This window comes from Pocillopora damicornis, chromosome 1 (assembly GCF_964200805.1).
Source record: "Pocillopora damicornis chromosome 1, jaPocDami1.2, whole genome shotgun sequence".
NCBI classification, from domain to species: domain Eukaryota; kingdom Metazoa; phylum Cnidaria; class Anthozoa; order Scleractinia; family Pocilloporidae; genus Pocillopora; species Pocillopora damicornis.
The window spans coordinates 8,336,284-8,349,011 of record NC_142670.1 but is presented as its reverse complement, the minus strand read 5'-3'; positions in this window follow the sequence as shown (position 1 = coordinate 8,349,011).

Below are 12,728 nucleotides of genomic sequence, written 5' to 3'. Positions count from 1 at the left end.
AAACGGGACTTATTTTTCATATAATTTTTAACACCTCCAGTTTATGTTTGATCATTGTCAATTAATACTATACATCTTTCTTCTTTACGGCGTCCGCCATCTCTAATCTGCTTTTCTGAATTAGTTAACTTCACATCAGCTAAGATTATCTGTGAGTTCATGTAATTTTGATAGTCGAGTTTTTGAAAATTAATAACAATTTAAAGTACATGCGACAAAATCAAAAGATTATCTAGGTGGCGGTAATCAACATTGACATGTAAAGTAAGTAAAGATAAATTAATTAGGGTTTGCTTGTACTTTTTTTTCCGTTTTTCATGCAGTTTGGAATTTAAAGTTAGTTGTATTAAAAACAGGTTCAAACTCGTGATGACTCGTCCTCAGAATGACATTTTCTCAGATTTCCCTGAAATCCTGAGGTCGTCTGACCATGACCTGAAAGCCACCCACAATACCTGTCAAGGTTATCGCTTGCACTTCTGACACGCTTTTTCCCGAAAACTTCTCCCAAAAGAGTTGTATTTATTAATTGTTTTTCTAAGAGGGCACGGTAACGAGTCCTGCAATCTTTGTGGTTCTTAATGCGGTCCGGATTTTCTTATCTCTGCTCAGCGGCACGGCAACGCTTACTCGAGTCGCTAGCTGCAACCTTAGCTTCGTTGCCTTTTTTCATAAATATATTTCGCTTTGCCAGCTGAGAAGTATTTTTACGTTAATCACTTTAAAGCAAATCAAGCTGATTAATTACTCATTAATCCTCTCCTTCTCTTTCTCAAGTCACTGTGGCTGCCGACAAAAATAATGGTTTTGAAATGATTTTTGGTAGCAAATATGCCATTAAATGGGTTAACACGCGGCATAAAAACCGTTTGTAATTAACATAGACCTTCACTAGAAGTAACTCAGGAAGTTAGAACGTAACGTATTTGTTTAAAATTGAATTAATTGATGGGGTTTTAATTCATTTTATATCTGAAACCGTTCAAACAATTTGTTCATTAAAAAACAGTGAGTGATATCTTCAGTTCTATACTTTAAATACGCTTTCGGTAAGTCTTTGCAAGTCCGCTCAATATGGACATTTGTACCGTAAACTTCACAACAGAAAATGAAGGAATTCAACGAGAAAAAGCGGCATTAAAATCCACTTTTGACAAAAGACCAGATTTACACACGCGATTGCACCAAGTAAACGAACAAACTCCCTCAATCTCGAAACAGATTTAAATTTACTTACAATTACTTTCCATTTACCGACTGAAGAGAGCTATACTTCGTTCATCAATAGTTGATGGAAGTGAGTAATACTTTCTGCAAGATCACTGACTGTTTTTAAAGAAAAAATTACCATGACAGACATTGAACTTAATTTTGTTTTGCCAGTGCCGTTGATGATGTTGTTGTTTTCTTTTTTTTAAGCGTGCATGCACTTTTGTTTCTTACACGCTCTCTACTTTACAGGTGTCAGGTTGTGACAAATAATTGTTAAAAAAAAGTTTCAAAGTTTGTTTGGAAGCCTTTTAAATCACCTTTTCCATTACACAAATAGAAATATTTCGGTAAAGCCTCTATTTAATTTGCATTACCTCAGTCTGTTTCAACTACCATTTACTAGTTCAAAAATTGTTCAGTTCACGGAGGATCTTGCCGTAATTACAGCACTAAATCTTTAGGGTTCTTTTGGAAAATATTTCGTTGAGTTTAAAAGAAAAAAAAACTGTTATTCATAAGCTAAGGTCGGGAAAAACTGTGCACTCTGTCTTCAGTACCGGTACTCAAGACCTTGGGCATACGTACTTCGATGCGTTATGTTTAAAAGAACACGGATTTACTCACTGACGTCAGTGATGACGCCTTGTAACTTGTGGCAAGGGAAAATTCCGTTGGTTAGATTATCCCAATCTCAGCGCGCTCGACAAAAGTTGTGAAATGTACAGTTTCCATCGCTGTTTTCCAGCTACAGGCGATGCAAAAAAGGGAAAATCCCAGGGTGATCATTTTTTTTTCGAAACATATGTCCCCGTTTTTGTCATGGCCATTATGTTCAACTACTGATACACGCTTATAGGTTCATTCGTCGCTCACACGTACAAGTTAGGTAAGCCGAGCTTATTATGTGAACAACATTTTTACTTTTAAGAAGCAAGAGAAATTTTCCTGAGACAAGTGCAAGACTGCTAATGTTTCAGCACATAATATACTTCATGGTTGGAATGTGATCTTACCTCCGGGCATCTCGCAAATGAAGGCGTTTTCATCACCCCTTGAGATACCATTAAAGAGGCCTCCATTCTTAGATATTTCCGCGTAATTGTCGTTACCATCTGGCTGAGAATCTCGCCATTTCGAAATATTTAGTTTTTCTCCACTCTCCCAAGTCCAAACTCCGCGAATCTTCCATAAACCAATGTGCCACGCACTAGTATTCGAAGTACCACGCTTTTGAATCTCATGACTGATAAACTGCCATTCTTCTTGAGTTTCGATGGAGACTAAGTAACCTCCCTGGTTGTAACAGACAAACTCGTTTCGATACCAATCTCTTCCGCTTTTCGAAAAGATGTAGGATGAGTTTTTGAAACAGGTTGCTTGGCACTCTACAGGAAAAAATCAAAGAAATAAATAAACGAAAAAAAATGTATACTGATTGTAACAATAGTGATAATTCTGATGATGGAGACAAAGGAATAGATAAATAAACGAAAAAATGTATACTGATGACAATAGTAACAACGATAAAGATGGAGAAGAGAAAAAAAATATACCATTAATGATAAAAAAAACAATGGGCATTTAAACCCTCTACCTCACCGCAGGAAAAATTAGAATTAGGCAAGGTTTTAAAAGTGGAAATTGGGGAATCAGGGTAATAGCACCGTTAGTCTCTGACTTTTTTGTTTTGCTTTCCAACTAAAGTTTTTAATCGCAAAACGATGTCATTCTAGCAGGAAGTCTGACTAATTATTTTGATAATTCAGTCAGATCCTTTTTTTTCAGTTCATTTTAAGATACTTAAATATTAAATTGTAATTACACTGCCTCACCTGTTCCTGGCAATTCCATCATCAAATGAAGGATGACTGTAGAAGAGAAAATAGGCAAAGTATTTTATTGTTATGTCGAAAATAACTTTTGAAACGACCAAAGAGTTTTTTAGATTTCAAGATATACTAGTACTAAAGCATTTTAATTGTTAAAGAAATTGAAAGAAAAAAAAAATGCAGTGTCTCCGCAAACGGCTGAACAAAACTTGTTGCATCTCGAAAACATGTCAAAGGGATTCGTTTGGTTGGCGTTACTCGCAGACGTAACTTGGAAAGTATTATGTAAAGGGCAAAGGAGGTGAATAGCGAATACCGAAAAGTACCAGGTGAAATTTCCCAGTTGTTCATAATGTTGTTCTGCTTATTCAAGGCATGACAAAAAAAGAAAAAAAAAAAAGAAAACAATCTCTGTTTTTCATGGAGTCGAGCATTACCAGCAAACAGAAAAAAAAACGTTTACGACTAAAGATGTTGATAGCGGTGGCGTGCTGCAAAAAGTATTATTTGAAGAATAATACGCAAAACAGGTTCAATCTGTCATATATCTCTTTCCTTTGATTTTGTTTACTTGAAGCTCAAAACGAATATGAAAATGAAAGAAAATTGCGGTGAAAAATGAAAAAGACTCGGTTTGTAACTGTGCCTCGAATTGACCGGGATGCGCACTGATTGCATTAGGCAAAGACTTCACGTGCTCGGAGCAAAGCAAATACTAGCGTCTCATAGCCTTGTTTTCCATGAATTTACCTAACTGCCACTGACAGTTGAAGATAATTCCGTCATTCTCTTTATCGGGAGGTCAAACATATGGATAAGACAATTAATTTAAATTCAAAAAGTTCAAAATTGTCACTTCTCGGAATAGATAACTTTAAATAAATGCACCCTACTCGATGAGGGAGTTTTGCAAGTCGCGCGGTATTATTCCAAGTCAAGAGAGTGCCGTTGAGAAACCATTAAAGTGTTCTTTATGACCATCAGAAAAAAGTCTGGTGTGCTCAGAGACTTGCTACTTGAAAAAAAGAAGAAAAAAAAAAAACAACAACAACAATAGCGTTAATTCCGGTTTGTTGGGTGCAACCTTTTTGTTGTTCCGCTTTCCGTCCCTATTTTTGCGCTGTTGTATAACGCAATACTGTGGGAAATTGTGCATGTTCATTGCCCAAATACGGCAAATGGCGCAGTAGTGGAGTTATAAAAAGGTATATTTTGCAACAATGAATTAAACGACGAGGAACTGTGTAACTGAATGAATCTGAATGAATCTTTATCTAGATTTATAAAATTGAAACTATGCGTACCGAATTCTTTGAAAAAAAAAAAAAAACTTTTGACACCGATGTTTAATGCCAAAATTTATCATGAGATCGATGAAAAGCTTGAAGACGGTACTATGTTTCATTTTCTCTTTTTCTAACTGGAGTGGAATTTATTAATTAACTGTCTGCGGGGTTTTTGCGTCCGTTTAGAGAATAATATTCTACAACTGAAGCCGATGAAAATGTCGAGCAAGGAGGGAGTTAATTAAAAGGGACATAAAAGGTAGACTTGCCTTCTGTTTACCACAGTTATCGTTTTCTATGTAGCGTGTTCATAAAATAAGCTCAAATGCAACTCCCATTTCTATACATGCAAGATTGCTCAAGGAAAACGTCTGAATAAGTTTCAGTCGACGAATTTAATTCGTTTTTTTGCGAAAGAGATCGTACATGGTTTTTGTGTATTTCTCGGGTGACATCTTGTCACACCAACTTCAGAATTGAAGGTAGGCAACTATGCTATTATGTTCCTGAAACACTTCGTAATATTTCTGACAGGTTTTTTTTATTAAACATCAATTAAGCACAACAATCGTGAATTATAACTTCCATTTCAATTTTAAAACCGGAAAACTGTTTTATCGTGGTCAATTGTATCCAAATCATTTTACGTCTGAACAAAACTAAAAACTAAACTTGTAAACAAGTTAAAACATCTTTCCTCCTTTTTTAATCTATATGTTTATTTTCATTCATTATTTTCATTTCGCACCACCCATCAACTTACTCAATCAGAAGTTGCCGTTAGTATATGTGGACACCCTTGTAATGGTCCACGACTTAATAAAATCACAAGAGCGGCAGATTTTAGACAAGGTTTTTTAAACTATTTTTGCCCCCGCAGGGTTTTTGGCCCCAGAGGGCCAAAAACCCGAGGAGGCACCTTAGGACTCCCCGCGTAATATAGAGGAAGACTGGAGAAGAGAAAATGTAGGTATTTTCGGTAGATCGTAACTAGAAAAAATCTCGATTTGATCGCTTGCACGGCCGCAAGGTATCAACGTTTTTCCCGCGGTCAATGGTCATGGGCGGCCAGCAAAAACGCGTGCGAGTACTATTGAGATCGGCGTCTTTGATGCAAGCTTTGTCCTTGTCGAGATTTCGAGTTAAGCGTCCCTGAAAAGCGTCGAGAAGCGTTTCCAAGTCCAACGGTAAGTATGTATAGCATCTTTCTAACAAGTAAAGGTAGTTTTGAGTTTAAAAGGTGATCAAAATCCGTCAAAAGAGAAACAGTTGTGTGAAGTCTCGATCGAAGGCGGCGGAGGGTCCACAGCTCAGTCAGCTAACGTGAGAACTTAAAGCAAAGAACTTGCAGCATAATTAAAGTATAACCAGATATCAAATACATGGAAAAGTTGAGCTTCTAACTCGTTTGCTTTGATGTTGGATTATTCTCAGAGTTATAGAGTTTCATTTGTGTTATACAGAAGTTAATACAGAAATAATTTCACCGATGCTCAGAAGACGGTGTAAGTTTAGCATTTTGACCGAAAGACTCGGTTAACTCCGATTTGTCAGCCGCAAATCAAGCTTATTGCACAAAGCCGAAAGACTCGGCAATTTCTGGATTTGTCAGAGGCAAGTCTGCCACCTATAACATTCCAATGTCAAAACTCACCCAAGTCCCTACATTCTGCTTCTTCTTGATCGTGAAGAACAAACAAATCCTAAGTTGAACCACACAGCAAAAAAAAACATCCCAAGCACTTCCCAAAACTACATTTTGTACACTTGTAGTATTTTGAGATCCAAAATTATTAAAACCAAAGTACTGAGCCGCAATTCCGTAACAACATAACATAAAAAATTACACAACTGTAAACAACAAGCCCAACTCAAAAAAAAAAACAATAGAAAATGGTACTGTAGGGCGGGGGCAGCTCTAGTGAAAACTATAACTAGTATAGGACGTTAGTGTAATAAACATCACTATCGACCACTCTTTGCTGACATAAGCCGCGAAAGTTCTATTTTTCCACTCGTAAACGGACCAATGAGACTAAAGGCTCTTTGTACCAGTTGTAGAATGCTGTTTTACTTAACAAATACAAGTGATTCACGACACGAAAATAGCTTCATCAAGCTAAAGTTTTCTTTACGTGGATATGGAAATGGGTGTTTAAAAAAATTATAAACAACATAAAACTAATCAGGATACACTTTTATAGGTAGTTGTTATTTGGGATTAAATATTATGTCCACCGGAAACTAGCGTAAATATACCGTCTGTTCCTCTACGTGCACCCGAACATAAATAACTGTCATCGATCTATCAAAAGATAAAAGTGCGTGTTTTAGGCCCGTAAAATTTTGACTTCGCCGGCTGCAATGATTCAGTAATATGTTCGTGTAAGTGTAAGAATGCAAAGAAACTACGGAATTTCTCTGGTTGAAAAATATACATAACTATATATTATCCGTTTGGTTAGATCACCTGTTCGGTGTGAGTTTATGAAGTTGATTATCATCCGGATTAGAAAACTAAGTGCGGTCGGTGGGAATAGTTGAGCCCTAAATCTGCATCGTTTCCTTTCTCTCACTACATAACTTCTCCTTTATTGCACATTGTGTAATGACTGAGTTCCTATCTTTGCAGAATGATAACGTTGAGTTGCCAAAGAAAAACCCTACCTATTTCCTTAGCTACTTACGCATGTGCTGAACACTAAATTCATATGAAAAGAGCACTCGGCAAGTGCGTGATGTCCTTAGAAAATTTACGTAGTCCGCGAGCTTTATTTTCAAGATCCCGATAAGAAAATCGGCTGTGCAATTTCCCTCCCTTCCGTTGCTTTTATTGTTTGCATTGTAGCTCCATAGGAATAAGATAGGGCATGCACTATGTTAAAATGGTGTTTGTACAACGCAACCGATCGTATTGAACATATTCATTTAGTGATTACTGGTTAGAGCACTTTATAGATGCGCTTTAAACATGCTTATGTTTCTGATTAAAAAAAAAATCTTTCGTGAATAACGTTTGTATTTACTCGACAAAAACGCTAAAGTTGTTGAGCATTTTTGACAATTTTTCATCATGATATACTTGGTCTGATTCCTGTTAGGACGCGCTCAAGGAAGCGAGACTATCTTCCCAATTTGTATACGCTAAAACTCACACCAATACCTCCCTGCAAGAGGATAAGAACAATTTGTAGTTAAAGTGACGAGGATCTTGTTAAAAGGATGGGGTTTGCAGCTTGTGTTGTTTTGAGTCAGAACTAGCTGTTTATGGCTAGGTAAGTCAGGAAAATCTACTGTCGTTTACGATATTGACATCGTGTATTTCCAAAATTATTAGTTCTTTTGGTCTTTTGCACCCGCTTCAGACTGTACCAGAGCAAAAAAAAAACAAACAAACAAAAAAAAACACTTGAAGCAATGCTGTAAAAAACAACGATCAAACTGATCTTAATCAATTCTACAGCAAGGTGCAAGAGCGTCCTTATCGTGCCAAGTAAAATGCATAGCCTAAGGTTTAAAATATCATCTGACACGTCAATACGGAGTATTCAAATTTATCTTTCGATTCAATACGTATGCTAATTATCGCCTTTTACTCTTCCCCAGCCACTTAATAAAACGATTTTATGAGCAATGAAAAAAGCGTCTTCTTTCAAACGGTCTCGACTATCTTGTGCCTATAACCAGATCATTCTTTCCATTCCACGCATCAAAATTTCACCATTGAAGACTTTATTTCTTGTTAACATAGCATCATCGAAACGCAAGGGAGGTTGGGAGAATTCATAAAATATTTCATCTTGATATGCCAAGCAACTATTCAAGAGGATATGCAAGAGATTAAAAAATAACCCTCAGGTATAAACTATCCAAGAGGATATAGAAGAGATTAACAATTAATCCTCAGGTATGCACTACCCAGGAGGGCACGAAAAATTGAATTCCCATTAATTTATATCAGGAGACCGCTCTTTGTCTGACTGTTTCTTTTGACTGAAGGTTAAGGCATCCACCGTTAACTTTTATAATTATTATCCTTTACTAGTTCCTGGGTGTCTCTGTCAAGCTCGACTATTCTTGACAGACATCATTGCTGAGTGGAGTGATAAAAAGGTATGTTTAGCAACAATGAATTAAACGGCGAGGAATTCTTAAACTGAATCAATCTGTTCTTTATCTAGATTTATAATTTTGAAACTATGCGTACCGAATTCTTTGAAAAAAAAACTTTTGACATCGAGGTTTAATGCCATATATGTCACGAGATCGATGAAAAACATGAATACAGCACTATGTTTCATTTTCTCTTTTTCTAACAGGGGTGGAATTTATTAATTAACTGTCTGCAGGGTTTTGGCATCCGTTTAGAGAATAACATTGTTCAATTGAAGCCGATAAAAAAGTCGAAGAAGCAGGGAGTCAATTTAAAGGAAAATAAAAGGTAGCCCCGTCAAAAGCTGAACTGTCGCTGACGGCATTCATTTTAAAAAACGTTTGTCCAAACTTGCCTTCAGCTTACCACACTTATTGTTTTTTATGTAGCGTGTTTATATAATAAGCTCAAATGCAACTCCCATTTCTTTTGGTGCAAGATTGTTCAAGCAAAACGTCCAAATAAGTTTTAGTCGACGAACTTAATTCGTTTCTCGCGAAAGAGATCTTACATAGTTTTTTGTGTAGTTTTCGAGTGACATCTTCTCACACCAACTTCAGAATTGAAGGTAGGCAACTATGCTATTATGTCCCTGAAACCCTTCATAATATTTCTGAAAGGTTTTGCACTAAACGTCAATTAAGGACAAGAATCGTGAATTACAACTACCATTCCAATTAAAAAAAAAAAAAAAAACTTTTATCGTGGTCAACTGTTTCCAAATCATTTTGCGTCTGAACAAAACAAAAAACTACATTTGTAAAAAAAGTTTAAACATATCTCTTCCTTTTTAAATCTATTTGTTTATTTTCATCATCTTTGTTATTTTCAAGTATTATAAAACTTGAGAACACACGTTACCAGAGTTCAGTTTGTTTGAATGAGACAGCCCAATAGAGGCCACCGAAAATATCATCCTATTTCCGGTTAGATTTCACTCGGGGTTACAGGGTCTTCCAATAACGAGATGTTTATGTCTAACCAATTAATATTTACTTAACATTTTTATAGAATAACCACACGATGTATTAGAACTTCCGGATTGAAGCCCACTTATCGCCCAATTCTTCAATCCTATGATACACAGGAGTTACCCTCAGTAAATGCCAGTATGCTTATGTTTTATAGTTCTTCGCTTGAAAACAGCGCCAATGCGATAGATTGTGTACCGTATTAAAACTCTTTTGAAGGAGGTAATATGACATATGATAATACTCGATCGCTTCTCACTGAAATAAGCCACCACTATTTTTTACTTCATAAATGGACCAATGAGACTAAAAGTTTTTTTTCTGCCAGATGCGGAATAATGGTGCGCCTCGTCAAAATAAGAAATTTACTATATCAAAATAGCTGTATTAGTTTACATTTTCTCATAACCCAGAAATAATAAACTAATGAAATACGTTTTTAAGAAAACTGGTGCAGGAATCATGTTTTAAGTTAGTTTGCTTTTGTGGATCAGTATTTTGCCCACCGAAAGTTTTATCGAGTATCTCATCTGTTCAGCTGCACAGATGGAAGAAATTATCATCTATCCATCAAAAAAATGAAGCTGATCGTTGTAATTGGTAACGTTTACATGGTATGTTACTAACTTCACCGGTGGGACTGATCCTGTAATACATGTGCGTGGAATAAACGAGGAGAAGTAGGAGTCCTCTGGTCGATTAATGTCATGGGAACCGGAATCAGTCGGAGTAATATTTACCACAATGCTACATGTATTATAACGACACCCAGGGGAATCCAGCATCTCTTTGAAATGCGAGAAGCACAAAGCACAATGACATCGATATTTGTCTATATTGTCTGGTGAGTGTAACGGGGGGGGGGGGGGGGAGAATTAGGATAAAATTTACCTTATTCTCCCCCTTTCCCAAGCGATTAATAATAACCGATTCCGTCGTTAATTCTGACTTCAAAACAATGTAGCATCGTTACAAAGAAAATGAATTTTGACCTTTAACAATCAACGTTTTGATGATTATTCTAACCGAAGTATTGAAATTTCCTAATTACAACTTCACTCATTATCAGTTAAAATTTTTGACAAACACGCATTCTCAGAATAAAACCTTTTCACTGCTGCTAAGCATCAACTGTTTATTGAAATGGCTGGTGACGGTATCTTAGCTTCCAAAATAACCAAGGATTATTGCTAACTCACCATAAAAGCGCGTTTATTTGAGTTAATATCAATAGATCTGAAAACTTTGTTCCTTTTAGCATCTATTAAAATTAGCGTAAGGCGATGTTAACATGGTATTGTATTTATTTCATTATAACTGCTTTCTTTTTCAAAATAATGGTTCCTCAGGTTTCGCTGGTTCCACCGCGATGCACTTTTCCGTCAGTTGGTGGAGGGAACTTTATAATTAAGAATCGGCAACAAGCGAGGCATTTACAACTTCGTGGAGTCTCATAGAATATCTAAGGCGTCCGCGGCCGCACACCCAAGAAATATAATGAAACGGAAACGATACTGGTGACTCTATCTTGTCAATGATCTAAAAAAGGTTTTTTCTAGATTATTTAGTACGAGCTGCTGGAGCCAGGGTACCAGGCAAGAATCACATACCGACGAAGCGAAGGTAGTAATACGCAAACAGCTACAATCTGTTATCTATCTCTTTGCTTTAGTTTTGTCTAATTGAAGTTCAAAACTAATGTAAAAATGATATGAAATTGCGGTGGAAAATGCCAAAAAATTATCCGGCTTAGACTCGGTTTGTAACTGTACCTCGAAGTAAACGGGATGAGCTCTAATTGCTTTAAGCAACGACTTCACATGCTTGGAGCAAAGCAAGTACTAGTGTCTCATAGCCTTGATTTAACCTGGATTTCCTTAACTTCCACTGACATTTGAGAATAATTCAGTCATTTTCATTATCGGGTATGGATTAGACATTAAATTCAAATTCCAAAAGTTCAACATTGTCCCTTCTCGGCATAGATAACTGTAAATAAATACACCTGATTCGATTGGGAAGTTTTGCAAGTTGTGCGGTATTATTCCAGGTCAAGAGAGTGCCGTGAAAAACAATTAAAGTGTTCTTTATGACCATCAGAAAAAATTCTGGTGTGCTCAGAGACTTGTTGCTTGAAAAAATGAACAAAAAAGAAATGACAACAGGTACAATTTCGGTTTGTTGTGTGCAACCGTTTTGTTTTTTCCGCTTTCCGTCCGTATCATGGCGCTGTTGTACAATGCAATACTGTGGGAAATTTTGCATATTCCCTTGCCCAAATACGGCTTAAATGGCGTAGTAGTGGATTGATAAAAAGGTATATTTTGCGACAATGAATGAAACGACGAGGAACCGTGAAAACTGAATTAATCTGTTCTTCATGATGTAGATTTATAATTTCAAAACTATGCGCAACGAGTTCTTTGAAAAACAAAACTATTGACATCGATGACTGATGCCATATTTGTCATGGGATCGATGAAAAGCATGAATACTCTACTATGTTTTATTTTCTATTTTCCTAACTGGGGTGGAATTCATCAGTTAACTGTCTGCAGGGTTTTGGCGTCCGTTTAGAGAATAGCATTCTACAACTGAGGCCGATAAAAGTCGAGGAAGCAGGGAGTTAATTAAAAGGGAAATAAAAGATAGACCCATCAAAAGCTGAACTGTCGCTGACGGCATCATTTCAAAACATCTTTGTCCAAAATTCTGTTTACCACGATTATTTTTTTTAATGTAGCGTGTTTATAAACTGAATGCAACACCCATTTCTTTTTGCGCAAGATTGTTCAAGCGAAATGTCTGAAAAAGTTTTATTCGACGAGCTTAATTCGTTTTTTTTTTCGTGAAAGAGATCTTACGTGGTCTTTGTGTATTTCTCCGTTGACATCTTGTCACAACAAGTTCAGAAGGTAAGCAACTATGCTATTATGTCCCTGAAACCCTTCATAATATTTTTGAAAGGTTTTGTACTAAACGTCAACACAACAATCGTGAATTATAGCTACCATTTCAATTTTAAAACCACAAAAATTGTTTTACTGTGGTTAACTGTTTCGAAATAATTTTGCAACTTAACAAAACTTAAAACTACATTTGTAAACAAGTTAAAACATATCTCTTCCCTTTTTAATCTATTTGTATATTTTTATTACCTCTATTATTTTCAAGTATTTTAAAACTTAAGAACCGACACGTTACCAGAGTTCAGTTTGAATGAGAGAGACCAATAGAAGCCACCGGTAGTATCGTTGTCTTTCCGGTTGGATTTCGT